This window comes from Boleophthalmus pectinirostris, unplaced genomic scaffold (assembly GCF_026225935.1).
Source record: "Boleophthalmus pectinirostris isolate CB_2022bp ecotype Guang Dong unplaced genomic scaffold, ASM2622593v1 HiC_scaffold_16, whole genome shotgun sequence".
Taxonomy (NCBI): domain Eukaryota; kingdom Metazoa; phylum Chordata; class Actinopteri; order Gobiiformes; family Gobiidae; genus Boleophthalmus; species Boleophthalmus pectinirostris.
The window spans coordinates 37,036,183-37,050,412 of NW_026571095.1; the positions used below are offsets into that span (position 1 = coordinate 37,036,183).

General features: G+C 44.2%; 1 pseudogene; it reads right to left on the bottom strand.

Moving 5' to 3' along the window:
- Positions 1-13,229, bottom strand: part of LOC129408270 (neoverrucotoxin subunit alpha-like) — a 14,983-nt pseudogene extending 1,754 nt beyond the window's left edge.
- Between the last annotated feature and the right edge of the window lie 1,001 nt (positions 13,230-14,230).

The following is a 14,230-nucleotide window of genomic DNA, read 5'->3' on the forward strand; positions in this document are numbered from 1 at the left end:
GAAGAAAATTGTTGTTTTTTTCATTTTCTTATTTTTAATTTTTTTTAATTTTGAAAACAAATGAACAAAATGACACACAGATTCTCTCTGTGTGTTTGAACATTTAAAAACAGATCTTTGTCGTGCTCATTTTTCTCTGGGATGAATTTAGTTTCGATTAAAAAAAGTTCTCAAATTGTTTCTGTCAGATCAATAAAAAGTCAAAGAGCCGGTGTTTTGAACGGCTCTTTGAAAAGAACCGATCCAGAAGATTCGGATCCCAGGAAGGAGCCGATGAATTGACCTACGAGACGCCCAAATCGTGACCGGGCGACGGAGCCGTGATCTGGCTCCAGGAAAACCGCCGCGTTCACCTGCCGACCCTCGTCTAGAAGGTTCAGCAACGGCCCCGGGATTTAAAGCTCAGTGCGGAACCTTACCCAGGCCGACGAAGGGCAGGCGGAGCACGCGCTGGAGATCCCTGACGGAGAGCGAGGAGCAGGAGGACGAGCGTCCGACGGAAGCTCGAAGTTAAGAATGAACATGATCACCAAACCCTCGTTCTTCACCGGCACCACGTGATCACACAGTGGAAACACTCGCCTGAAGAAGAAGAAAGAGGAGGAGGAGAGGAGGAGGAGAGGAGAGAGAGAGAGAGGGAGAGAGAGAAGAAGGAGAGAGGAGTGAGATCAAAGTTTAAGATGAACATGATCACCAGACCCTGTTTCGTTCTTCACCGGCACCACGTCGATCACACAGTGGAAACACTCGCCTGAAGAAGAAGAGGAGGAAGGAGGAGAGGAGGAGAGGAGGAGGAGAGAGGAGGAGAGAGAAGAAGAAGAGAGAGAAGAAGGAGAAGAAAGAGAGAGGAGTGAGATTAAAAGTTTAAGATGAACATGATCACCAGACCCTGCTCGTTCTTCACCGGCACCACGTCGATCACACAGTGGAAACACTCGCCTGAAGAAGAAGAAGAAGAGGAGAAGAGGAGGGAGGAGAGGAGGAGAGAGAGAAGAAGGAGAGAGAGAAGAAGGAGAGAGGAGTGAGATCAAAGTTTAAGATGAACATGATCACCAGACCCTCCTCGTTCTTCACCAGGAACACGTCCATGACACAGTGGAAACACTCACCTGAAGAAGAAGAAGAGGAGGAGGAGAGGAGGAGGAGAGGAGGAGGAAGAAAGAGAAGAGAGAGAAAAGAGAAAAGGAGAGAGGAAGAGAAGAGAAGAAGAGAAGGAGAGAGGGAGAAGAAGAGAGAAGGAGAGAGGGAGGAGAAGAGAAGAAGGAGAAGAAGGAGGAGAAGAGGAGGAGGAAAGGAAGAAGGAGGAGAAGAGAGAGAAGAAAGAGAAAAAGGAGGAGAGAGGAGAAGAGAGGAGGAGAGAGAGAAGAGGAGAGAGAGAGAGAGAGAGAAGAGAAGGAGAGAGGAGGAGAAGAAAGAAGAGAGAAGAGAGAAGGAGAGAAGAGGAGAAGAAAGAGAAGAAGAGAGAGAAGAAGAGAGGAGGGAGGAGAAGAGAAGAAGGAGAAGAAGGAGGAGAGAGGGAGGAGGAAAAGGGAAGGAAAGGAGGAGAGAGAAGAAAGAGAGAGAGGGAGAAGAGGAGAAGAGGAGGAGAGAGAGAGAGGAAGGAGAGAGGGAGAGAAGAGAAGGAGAGAGAAGAGAGAGGAGAGAGAAGAGAAGAGAGAGAGGAGAGAGGAGAGAAGAGGAGGAGAGGAGGAGAAGAAGAGAGAAGAAGAGGGAGAAGGAGAAGGAGAAGGAGAGAGAGAGAGAGAGAAGAGAAGAGAGAAGAGAGAGGAGAGAAGAGAAGAGGAGAGAGGAGGAGAGAAGAAGGAGAAGAGAGGGAGGAGAAGAGAAGTAGGAGAGAGAGAGAAAGAAGGAGAGGGAAGGAGAGGAGTTAGATCAAAGTTTAGTTTGAACATGATCATCAAACTCTGCTCGTTCTTCACCGGGAACACGTCCATCACCTGAAGAAGGGAGGAGGAGAGAAGAAGAAGAGAGGGAACGTTGGAGACAAGGAGAAAGAGGAAGAGGGAAGGAGAGGGAGAGAGGAGGAGGAGTCAGATTGTTGCTGTTGTTTTTGAATTATTCTATTAAAATGTTTCTTTTAGTTTAGTATGAACACGATCACAAAGTAGAAACAGTCGCCTGAAGAGGAGAGATGGAGAGAGGGAACAGAGGGAGGGAGAGAGGGAATGAAGAGATGGAGAGAGAAAGTGTGTAACTCAGAAGATCCACTAGAGGGAGGCAACAATCCTGCTCATGAAGCGCAGAGAGTTTGAGAAAAGCTCCACTCCTCCTCCAATCAACTCTCTCAAGAAAAAAACTCAATCAACACTTTTCTAGTTTAATTATAATTTTTTTTTTTTTATTTTTTTTAAAATAAAAATACACGAATCCCGTTTCTCTCCATCGTCCGTCCGTGCGCTGTAAATGACTCCACAGTTAAAGCTGCACTGTGTAACTTTTCCTTCACAGAGATGTTTGCGATTTGCCTGAAGAAGCTTCTACGGTGACACCAGCCGGGCAGAGAGTTACAGGTCAGATCTGTGGAGAGGCGACGCTGCTTACAGTAAGAATGCAGATTTTTCTAGGTATTGTACAGCAGTAAAAACACCTGTACTTGAATAAATGCAAGAGAAATACACGGAAAAAACGGGAGGGTTAACATTTCAGAGTGAAATATTTCAGTTGTTTTTAACACAAAAAGTGTTGTTTTAATGATTTGAAAGTTAAATGGGGGTTGGAGTTGGGGTTATTTGCCAGAGTTGATGTGGTTGAAGTAAATTCAACTTCCTCTAGTGTTAATTCAACTTCCTCTAGTGTTAATTCAACTTCCTCTAGTGTTAATTCAACTTCTCTAGTGTTAATTCAACTTCCTCTAGTGTTAATTCAACTTCCTCTAGTGTAATTCAACTTCCTCTAGTGTTAATTCAACTTCCTCTAGTGTTAATTCAACTTCTCTAGTGTTAATTCAACTTCCTCTTAGTGTTAATTCAACTTTCTACTTCTTAGTGTTAATTCAACTTCCTTCTTCAGTGTTAATTCAACTTCCTCTAGTGTTAATTCAACTTCCTTAGTGTTAATTCAACTTCCTCTAGTGTTAATTCAACTTCCTCTAGTGTTAATTCAACTTCCTCCAGTGTTAATTCAACTTCCTCTAGTGTTAATTCAACTTCCTCTAGTGTTAATTCAACTTCCTCTAGTGTTAATTCAACTTCCTCTAGTGTTAATTCAACTTCCTTTAGTGTTAATTCAACTTCCTCTAGTGTTAATTCAACTTCCTCTAGTGTTAATTCAACTTCCTCTTAGTGTTAATTCAACTTTCTAGTCAACTCTAGTGTTAATTCAACTTCCTAGTGTTAATTCAACTTCCTCTAGTGTTAATTCAACTTCTATCAACTAGTGTTAATTCAACTTCCTCTAGTGTTAATTCAACTTTCCTCTAGTGTGTTAATTCAACTTCTTCTAGTGTTAATTCAACTTCCTCTAGTGTTAATTCAACTTCAACTTCTATCTAGTGTTAATTCAACTTCTTAGTCAACTTAGTGTTAATTCAACTTCCTCTAGTGTTAATTCAACTTCCTTAGTGTTAATTCAACTTCCCTTAGTGTTAATTCAACTTCATCTAGTTGTTAATTCAACTTCCTCTAGTGTTAATTCAACTTCCTTAGTGTTAATTCAACTTCCTCTTAGTGTTAATTCAACTTCCTCTAGTGTTAATTCAACTTCCATTAGTGTTAATTCAACTTCCTCTAGTGTTAATTCAACTTCATCTAGTGTTAATTCAACTTCCTCTAGTGTTAATTCAACTTCCTCTATCAACTAGTGTTAATTCAACTTCCTCTAGTGTTAATTCAACTTCCTTCTAGTGTTAATTCAACTTCATCTAGTGTTAATTCAACTTTATCTAGTGTTAATTCAACTTTATCTAGTGTTAATTCAACTTCCTCTAGTGTTAATTCAACTTCCTTTAGTGTTAATTCAACAACAAAAACACAGAAAAACACAAAAACCTCAAAAATACAAAAACACACAAAAACAAGAGTCAGTTTTGTGTAATTTAGGACCTTTAAATAATGACAGAAATGATCCAAGATATTTTACTTCAAGTTTTTTGTGTGACAGAGGTTTTTTTTTAAAACTTACTAAACGTATATTTTTGTGTGATGTTTTGGCTCGTGTGGCCCTCGCTCGTCCCCTACACTCTGATAAGTGTTAATAAAAGCGTGTTTGGTGTTTGGTGTGAAGGCGGCGGCGGCGGCGGCGGCCGCGAGTCTGCGGGGACAGGATCAGTCTCATTAGCGGCGCACGTCGTCTGGATTAAGGACAAAACGCCGGATAATCTCGACCTCCACGTTTCCCCGCGGTCACATGACACACAGATCCTATTACATCACTTCCTCCTCTGACACCAGAAGGTCAGAGCACACGGACGGAGCGGATCAGGTGACGGCGACATGTCTCTGTGCAAAACGACACAGCGTCAGGAAATGGTTTCAGAAAAAAAAAAAAAAAAAAAAAAAAAAAAAAAAAACACCGTCAGGTTCAAATTCTCATGACGGATCCTCCAGGTTTTATTTCCTTCTTAAAGAAAAACGTAAAATTGTAAAAACTGATTCTGTGAGAGTTCATTTTAACACTCCACTTTTTGCTGTGTGGGGCTAATGCGACACTGTGGAACATTTCAGGAGAAGCAGGTGGCAAACCCTCGACTAGAAAAGTTACAGAGTGTGGCTTTAAATGTCATTTCCTCATCACACACAGACCTGCAGTTGTGTTTTTTATTTGTTAAATGTTTTTCATGTGTTTTTTAATGTTTTTGTGTGTGTGTGTGTTTGTATTTTTGTGTTTTTTTATGTTTTTTATGTAATTTTGTGTTTTTTGTTTTTGTGTTTTTTATGTTTTTTTGTATTTTTATGTTTTTTGTTTTTTTATGTAATTTTGGGTTTTTTTTGGGGGGGTATGTTTTTTGTGTTTTTGTATTTTTATGCTTTTATGTTTTTTGTGTGTTTTTGTATTTTCGTGTTTTTATGTTTTTATGTTTTTTTTTTGTTTTTTTATGTAATTTTGTGTTTTTGTGTTTTTTATGTTTTTTGTGTTTTTGTATTTTTATGTTTTTTGTGTTTTTGTATTTTTATGTTTTTGTGTGTGTTTTTTTATGTTTTTTGTGTTTTTGTATTTTTTACTTTTTATGGTTTTTTTTGTATTTTTATGTAATTTTGTGTTTTTTTGTTTTTATGTTTTTTTTTTTGTGTTTTTGTATTTTTATGTTTTTATGTTTTTGTGTGTGTTTTTTTATGTTTTGTGTTTTTTTGTTTTTGTTTTTTTTATGTTTTTCGTGTTTTTGTATTTTTCACTTTTTATGTTTTTGGTTTTTTTTGTATTTTTATGTATTTTTGTGTTTTTTGTTTTTGTGTTTTTTATGTTTTTTGTTTTTTTTGTTTTTGTATTTTTTTTCTCGTGAGTCAGTCATCTTTTCTCTCTCTTCTCTCGAGGTTTTATTTCCTTATTAAAGAGAGACAGTCTCTCTTTAAGTCGTGTTCTAATGTTGTTTCCTCCTCAAAAACAGACCTGGACTTGTGTTTCGTTTCATTTATTATTCGTCTGTTTACGTCTCCAAAGCTCCAAACGCTCTGTTCCACCTTGTGATGTCATGAAGTGGTAGTTTTCCAGTGAACAGTTCCTTTTACATTTAGTTCAGTCGAGATCAGCAACTCCAGCGCTGAAATGTTCCGAGTGATTCTAGTGAAGGTGTGTGGAGTTTAAAAACACAGTGGAGCACTTCCTGTATTACCACATGATGACATCACAAGGTGGAAGGTGGTGTGTTTTCAGTACCATATTTTTCGGACTATAAGTCGCTCCGGAGTATAAATTGCACCAGCCAAAAAATGTGTTATGAAGAAGAAAAAAACATATAAGTCGCACTTTTTGGGGTAAATTTATTTTCCCAAGATTTATTCAAGTTATAGTAAAAACAAAAGAACAGAGAACAAACTTAGGATGATTTAGTCAGACAAATGTTTCCTTTTTGGTTCTTCCTGTGGATCAATCCTGCCCATCACCTTCACCTTTCACTATTTTTCAATTCCGTTGGGAAGAGAAACAGTTTGAACAGAGGTTTGAGTCACACACATCTGATTCACTTTTGCATTTATGGAGTTCACAAACACATTTCTCGAGCTGTTTTCCGCTGTTAGGATCCAACAACCACAACAATTAACGATGTCTGAATCCCAAAACTAAAATATGACAATATCAGAACCAGGAAACAAAAGTGATATGGTTCAAAAGACTTGAAAAGATCAAAAACAAACATGGAGGTTTGATGTTCACTTTTTCAGAGGATCCTTCCCAGTGTGAACTGCACGATGACCAGAAGTCGGAGATTCATGATGCGTGTTTTGCCATAAAGGACTCGGTCAAAACCTCATTCACTACTCGCTCGGACTATAAACTCTCTTACTACAACGAGTACAACACTGAACTGAACTTTGAGTCAGAACAGCAACGCTCCGTTGGTCACACTGTTCTCTTTCATTTTGTTCATATTGTAAATATTATAAATACATGTGTCTGGTCAAGCAGTACTGGAGGGAAACAGGGTCAGATTTTTGACATTCAAATGTCTCTTATTCAGAAACTAGAGGAACTATTGAAATAAGTAAAGTATCAGAATGTAGGAAAGAGTTACACTCCAACAGGGTCAAGTTAAACCTGTGAGATTCTTTCAAGTTCAAGACAAAAAATTAAAAACTCATGTCGGTAACGGAGGGAATGAAATATGCAGCACTTTTTGGTCAATAAATCCAAACAGTGATAACTCTTGGTTCTCACTTACATATCCTTAACAAACTGGTTTGAATATTTGCTTCATATTAGAGACGGGCATTCAATGAAATTTTCTTAATCGATCGTCGGAAGAATTAACGATCGATTATCAATTAATCATTAACGTTTTTATATTAAAATGATCATCATTATTATTACTATCTGCACTAATCTGCATAAATAAATTCAACTTTACGACATATAAACATAACGACTCTAGAGCCACATCAGCTGTTTGACATTATAATGTGTTTAATTCAGTTTTGTTCAAATCTCACAGAAACAAAACTTAAAACCACATCACTAATTTACATAAACTAAGTGAAGATAAAACTCCAGCTCTTGTGTCGCTGATGTGGTTCAACTTGTGTTGGATTAAAAGACATGACTCAGGTGAATACAGGTCAGTGTGACCAGATTTGTGTTTGTCAAAACCAGGACAGCGTACGGGGGGAGGGGGGCGGGGCCTCGTCATCCACATTGAGCGACTCTCACCTGGAAAAACTTTTTCCCACTGGACACAGAAACATATGTGCTGCTTTATCCACTGTGCACATGGACTCACACTTGTCCCAACGCAACGGAAAGTGTGGAATTTCTTCTACAAATCCTGGTTAAATCCACATTTGTGCTTCGGTTCGTTACAGACTGACCCACTGTTTGTGTCTCGCTCCTTCTGATGCAGAGACACATGTACACCTGTTTGGTCACGACACACAAACATACATTCAGTTTGTCCATTAAAATGAACGTAATCGATGAAATTCTTAATGATCAATTATCGATTAATCGACTAATCATGTCCATCCCTAAAGATTAGGTTGAAAAACCTCTTACTTTTTGACTCATGAGATTTTTTATTAAGAAAGGTCATGGTAACGGAGGGAAAAGTAACGGAGGGAAAATTGTACAAACAAGTAGAAGGTGCAGGATTTTACATCATTTGTTGCTTTTTTCTTCTGAAAACTTTAATATTACTTCAAAATGAAAGAAACTATTTCTATAAAATATGTCAGTCCTTCCAAGAACATTTTTATTATTTTAAATACTTTTTTTTTTTTAAATCATGTCCCTTCATCAACAGTTCAAAGATGGAATAACACAAGATATGATGAAATACAAACATTTATTTACATGATTTTCAGGTCTTTGAAATTTGGGAAATAATTTTTGTTCCATGTTTCATACATGGTCTGTTTAAAACATATGGAACTTTAGAACCAAAAATGGTCCAGAAAAAAGGTCAACAGTTTGATAAACTAGAGCACATATGTATCTGTTCAATACACTTTTATATCAGATGAATTAACTTGAAGTTTTGACCTTGTTGTTTACTTCTGGAACCCAACTCCTTGAGAGGGGCTGGACTCTCCATTTCTCTGGCGTTGGCCGCGGGGAGCGGCGGCGGGCTGGTGTGGGCTCTCATTGCCCACAGCTCAGTCGCTGTGTGTTGGAGTTCACCCCGGTGAACGAGAGGGTCGCGTCCCTGCGCCTTCGGGTCGGGGACAGGTCTCTCACTGTGGTGTCGGCCTACGGGCCGAACAGCAGTGCAGAGTACCCGGCCTTCTTGGAGTCCTTGGGAGGGGTAACTAGACAGTGCACCGACCGGGGACTCCGTTGTTCTCCTGGGGGACTTCAACGCCCACGTGGGCAACGACAGTGACACTTGGAGAGGGGTGATTGGAGGAACGGCCTCCCTGATCTGAACCCGAGTAGTGTTTTGTTATTGGACTTCTGTGCTAGTCACAGTTTGTCCATAACAAACACCATGTTCGAGCACAAGGGTGTCCATAAGTGCACGTGGCACCAGGACACCCTAGGCCGGAGGTCGATGATCGACTTTGTCGTTGTGTCATCTGATCTCCGGCCGCGTGTCTTGGACACTCGGGTGAAGAGAGGGGCTGAGCTGTCAACTGATCACCACCTGGTTGTGAGTTGGGTTCGCTGGCGGAGGAGGAAGCCGGAAAGACCTGGCAGGCCCAAGCGTGTAGTGAGGGTCTGTTGGGAACGTCTGGCGGAGCCCTCTGTCAGAGGGACCTTCAACTCGCACCTCCGGGAGGACTTCTCCCGGATTCCGGGGGAGCTGGAGATATGGAGTCCGAGTGGGCTTCATTCTCGGCCTCTATTGTCAATGCAGCTGCTCGGAGCTGTGGGCGTAAGGTCTGTGGTGCCTGTCGCGCGGCAACCCCAGAACCCGGTGGTGGACACCGGAAGTAAGGGATGCTGTCAAGCTGAAGAAGGAGTCCTATCGGGCCTTGCTGGCTCGGGGGACTCCTGAGGCAGCTGACAGGTACCGGCGGGCCAAGCGTGCTGCAGCCCGTGTGGTCGCGGAGGCAAAAACTTGGAGGCAAAAACTCGGAGCTGGGAGGAGTTCGGGGAGGCCATGGAGAAGGACTATCGGACGGCCTCAAAGAGATTCTGGCAAACCGTCCGGCGCCTCAGGAGGGGAAGCAGTTCTTCACCAACACTGTTTACAGTGCGGGGGGGGAGAGCTGTTGACCTCGACTGGGGACGTTGTCCGGCGGTGGAAGGAATACTTTGAGGATCTCCTCAATCCCACTGTCACGTCCTCCGAGGAGGAGGCCGAGGCTGGGGACTCGGAGGCGGACTCATCCATCACCCGGCCGAAGTCACTGAGGTGGTTGGAAGCTCCTTGGTGGCAAGGCTCCGGGGTTGGATGAGATCCGTCCTGAGTACCTGAAGTCTCTGGATGTTGTGGGGCTGCTTGGCTGTCACGCCTCTTCAACATCGCGTGGCGGTCGGGGACAGTACCTCTGGACTGGCAAACCGGGGTGGTGGTCCCTCTGTATAAGAAGGGGGACCGGAGGGTGTTTCCAACTATAGGGGGATCACACTTCTTCAGCCTTCCCGGTAAGGTCTATGCCAGGGACTGGAGAGGAGAATCCGGCCGATAGTCGAACCTCGGATTCAGGAGGAGCAGTGTGTGGTTTTCGTCCTGGCCGTGGAACACTGGACCAGCTCTTACACTCTCCATAGGGTGCTCGAGGGTTCATGGGAGTTTGCCCAACCAGTCCACATGTGTTTTGTGGATCTGGAGAAGGCATTCGACCGTGTCCCTCGTGGTGTCCTGTGGGGGGTGCTCTGGGAGTATGGGGCCCGGGGCCCTTTGCTAAGGGCTGTCCGGTCCCTGTATGACCGGAGCAGGAGCTGTGTTCGCATTGCCGGCAGTAAGTCAGACCTGTTCCCGGTGCATGTTGGACTCCGCCAGGGCTGCCCTTTGTCACCGGTTCTGTTCATTGTATTTATGGACAGAATTTCTAGGCGCAGTCAGGGGCCGGAGGGGTCCGGTTTGGGGACCACAGGATTTCATCTCTGCTGTTTGCGGACGATGTTGTCCTGTTGGCTTCATCGAACCAGGACCTGCAATGTGCACTGGGGCGGTTTGCAGCCGAGTGTGAAGCGGCTGGGATGAAGATCAGCTCTTCCAAGTCCGAGGCCATGGTTCTCGACCGGAAAAAGGTGGCTTGCCCTCTCCGGGTGGGTGGGGAGTCTTTGCCTCAAGTGGAGGAGTTCAAGTATCTCGGGGTCTTGTTCACGAGTGAGGGAAGGACGGAACGGGAGATTGACAGGCGGATCGGTGCAGCTTCGGCAGTGATGCGGTCGCTGTATCGGACCGTTGTGGTGAAGAGGGAGCTGAGTCGAAAGGCGAAGCTCTCGATTTACCGGTCAGTCTTCGTTCCTACTCTCACCTATGGTCATGAGCTCTGGGTAGTGACCGAAAGGACGAGATCGCGGATACAAGCGCTCGAAATGAGTTTCCTCCGCAGGGTGGCTGGGCGCTCCCTTAGAGATAGGGTGAGGAGCTCAGTCACACGGGAGGAGCTCGGAGTAGAGCCGCTGCTCCTCCACGTCGAGAGGAGCCAGTTGAGGCTCGGGCATCTGTTCCGGATGCCTCCTGGGCGCCTCCCTCGGGAGGTGTTCCGGGCATGTCCCGCCGGGAGGAGGCCCCGGGGAAGACCCAGGACACGCTGGAGGGACTATGTCTCTCGGCTGGCCTGGGAACGCCTCGGGGTCCCCCTGGAGGAGCTGGAGGACGTGTCTGGGGTGAAGGAAGTCTGGGAGTCCCTGCTTAGGCTGATGCCCCCGTGACCTGACCCCGGATAAGCGGACGAAAATGGATGGATGGATGGATGGATGTTTACTTCTGCTGGACCGAGACCATCTGTAAATATTCCGTTTCTCCATTCCTTCAGTACAACTCACATCCTGCACCATGTTACTCCAAATTCTCCTGGTTTTGTGTTTTAAACTCTGTCTCACTTTCCTCCTTGAGCCAAACTATGTCTCCTGTCACGAGTCCAAACCCCGTCTCAGTGTTGGACGTTCACCCATCATATCTGCTACACAACAGTGAAAGAAAGAGACACCACGTCATGACATCAGCAGGTGTAACAGAGTCTTCTCAGTCTTTTAGAAGGACATGATGACAGTACACGCTGCACCACTGCACACACACACACACACACACACAGGCAGCGGAGAAAAATGACGGTGACGCTGCCAAATCTCGTATAATTTTTCAATCTCCGAGTGAAGCTGACACCTCCGGAGCCGACGTTCAGGGCGGCCGTGGAATCGTTTACGGAGAAAACTGTGAAATAGAAACACCAGGATCACGTACGGGGGGTGAACACGAACATTTAAAGACCAAAACGACGAGACTCACAGCAGCAGGGAGAGAAAGAGGAGACGATTTTTCAAAATGAAGTCAATTGGAAACAGAATCGGTGGAGCTGGAAGTACGTCCGTGAACACTTCAAGTTCACATTTAAACGCGTCAAGAACAATTTGCAAAAAGACTGAAATCTGAACTGGCAAAACTAATACAAAAATCACCTTTCAGAACATGTGCAGATCTAAACGAAAGAGTGAGCAGCTTTTATGTATTTGGTTTTCCGATCACTTCTGTCATCAAGTTCTTTTTTCGGACCAAGAGTTTGTTTTCATCCTGACAGTTTGTTCTGCTCCCTGCGTCTTCCTCAGAGTCTCGTGACGTTTCTGCGTCGTGTCCCTCAGATGATTTAAACAGGTTTTGGTTCTGTCTTCCTACCGGTGGAGGCAGGACGACAGCGCCACCTGCAGTTCCACTTCCTCACGACAGAATCCCAGGTGTGTGAGAGGAAAAAAAGGGGCATTAAAGATTTAACTGAAGTACAGAAACGAGCCCGCGGGACGATAAACCGGGACGAGGGGGCGTGTTTACTCTGACACACCTGGGAGTCTGTCCTGAGGAAGTGGGACAGCAGGTGGCGCTGTCGTTCTGTCTTCCCGACGGGAGATAAATAAAAATAACAAATATAAAACAGTTACAACTTAAATGTCAAACCAGAGCAACTGACGACAGTGAAAACAAACTGAATAGAAGAAATCTGCACCAGGACTAAACCAGGACTAAACCAGGACTAAACCAGGACTAAACCAGGACTAAACCAGGACTGAACCAGGACTAAACCAGGACTAAACCAGGACTGACTACCAGGACTAAACCAGGACTAAACCAGGACTGAACCAGGACTGAACCACCAGGAAAACCAGGACTGAAAACCAGGACTGAACCAGGACTAAACCAGGACTAAACTAAACCAGGACTAAACCAGGACTAAACCAGGACTGAACCAGGACTAAACCAGGACTGAAACCAGGACTAAACCAGGACTAAACCAGGACTAAACAGGACTAAACCACCAGGACTAAACCAGGACTGAACCAGGACTAAACCAGGACTAAACCAGGACTGACTAAACCAGGACTAACCAGGACTAAACCAGGACTGAAACCAGGACTAAACCAGGACTAAACCAGGACTGAAACCAGGACTAAACCAGGACTAAACCAGGACTGAACTAAACTGGACCGTGTTTCTTCTTCTTCTATCAATAATATTTTTAATCTGGTTCAGTAAAATCTGGACTTTTTATTTTCTTTTAGCAGAAAAAACATTTTATGTTACGATTTCCTCGTCTTTGTTTCTCTACAGCAAATCAAGTAATCCAAAGTAATCAGATTACATTACTCACTTTAAGTAATTTAATGGATTCTGTTACAAACTACATTCTGGTGTGTGTAATCTGTAATCTGTAGGGGATTACATTTTAAAAGTAAACTTCCCAACACTGAGTATAACACACTGTCTTTGTCTTTGTCTGGTCATGTTCAAAATGTTCGATAAACACGTTGTAATTTCGATTCCGCTGGTTTTAATTTCGCCGCTGACACACTTTTGTACATTTACATCCCAAAAATCAATTTTCCATTAACACGAAACGACGTCCTAATTCAGCTCCGGCTCGGGCCTCGAGTCTGAACGTCTCCGTCGATGCTTCGGCGAAACGGACGAGCTCGGCGTTTCCCAGAGGAACACCCCCGACCTCCATAAACCCGGGGCCGCGCTCACGCCTCCGCATCGATCCCGCTCCGGCGCGCACGTAACGCGGCGTTTAATGAAGCGGGGGTCAAAGGGCGCGTGCCAGAGCTGCGCCGAGACGATCGCGCCGCACACTAATTGTACAGAAATCGCAAAGGTCGAGTCGTGCGAACAATAACTCAAACCTCAAACGACGTTCTCTCTCATGATCAGATCAGACCGTTTGTTTAGCGCAGTATTAAAGGGGCACTGCGGAACTTTTCACTTTCTTTTTTTTCACCTGTTTGTTTCCGTGGTGATGCTGTTGCTTTGCCTGTAAGCTCCGCAGTGTGGCATTAAACTCAACGATCTCACATTCATTTAATTTCAGCGGGTTTATGTTTCTTAAAAATACTGCTGTTTACTGTGACTGGGCTCGCCTCTCCACGGATCTGAGCTCTAACTTGCCCTGGTTGTGTCACCTGCTCGTCGTCACGGAGATAGTCTGAGGCCATAGTGTAGAACTAAGACCGAACTAATCGAGACCAAGACCAGAGCGAGACCAGAGGGTCCAGAGCCCGAGACAAGACCAAGACCTCTGAGGGTCAAGACCAAGACAAGACCAAGACCTCTGAGGGTCAAGACCAAGACAAGACCAAGACCTCTGAGGGTCAAGACCAAGACAAGACCGAGACTTTTAAAGACCAAGACCAAGACCAAGACCTCTGAGGGTCAAGACCAAGACAAGACCAAGACCTCTGAGGGTCAAGACCAAGACAAGACCAAGACCTCTGAGGGTCAAGACCAAGACAAGACCAAGACCTCTGAGGGTCTGAGGGTCAAGACCTCAAGACCAAGACCAAGACCAAAGACCTCTGAGGGTCAAGACCAAGACCAAGACAAAGACCAAGACCAGACCTCTGAGGGTCAGAAGACAAGACAAGACCAAGACCAGACAAGACCAATACTTTAAAGGTCGAGACTGAGACAAGACCAAGACCACGGCCCATCGAGACCAAATCAAGACCATCTTTGTCATTTTTGACATTTATTTGTGTTTTA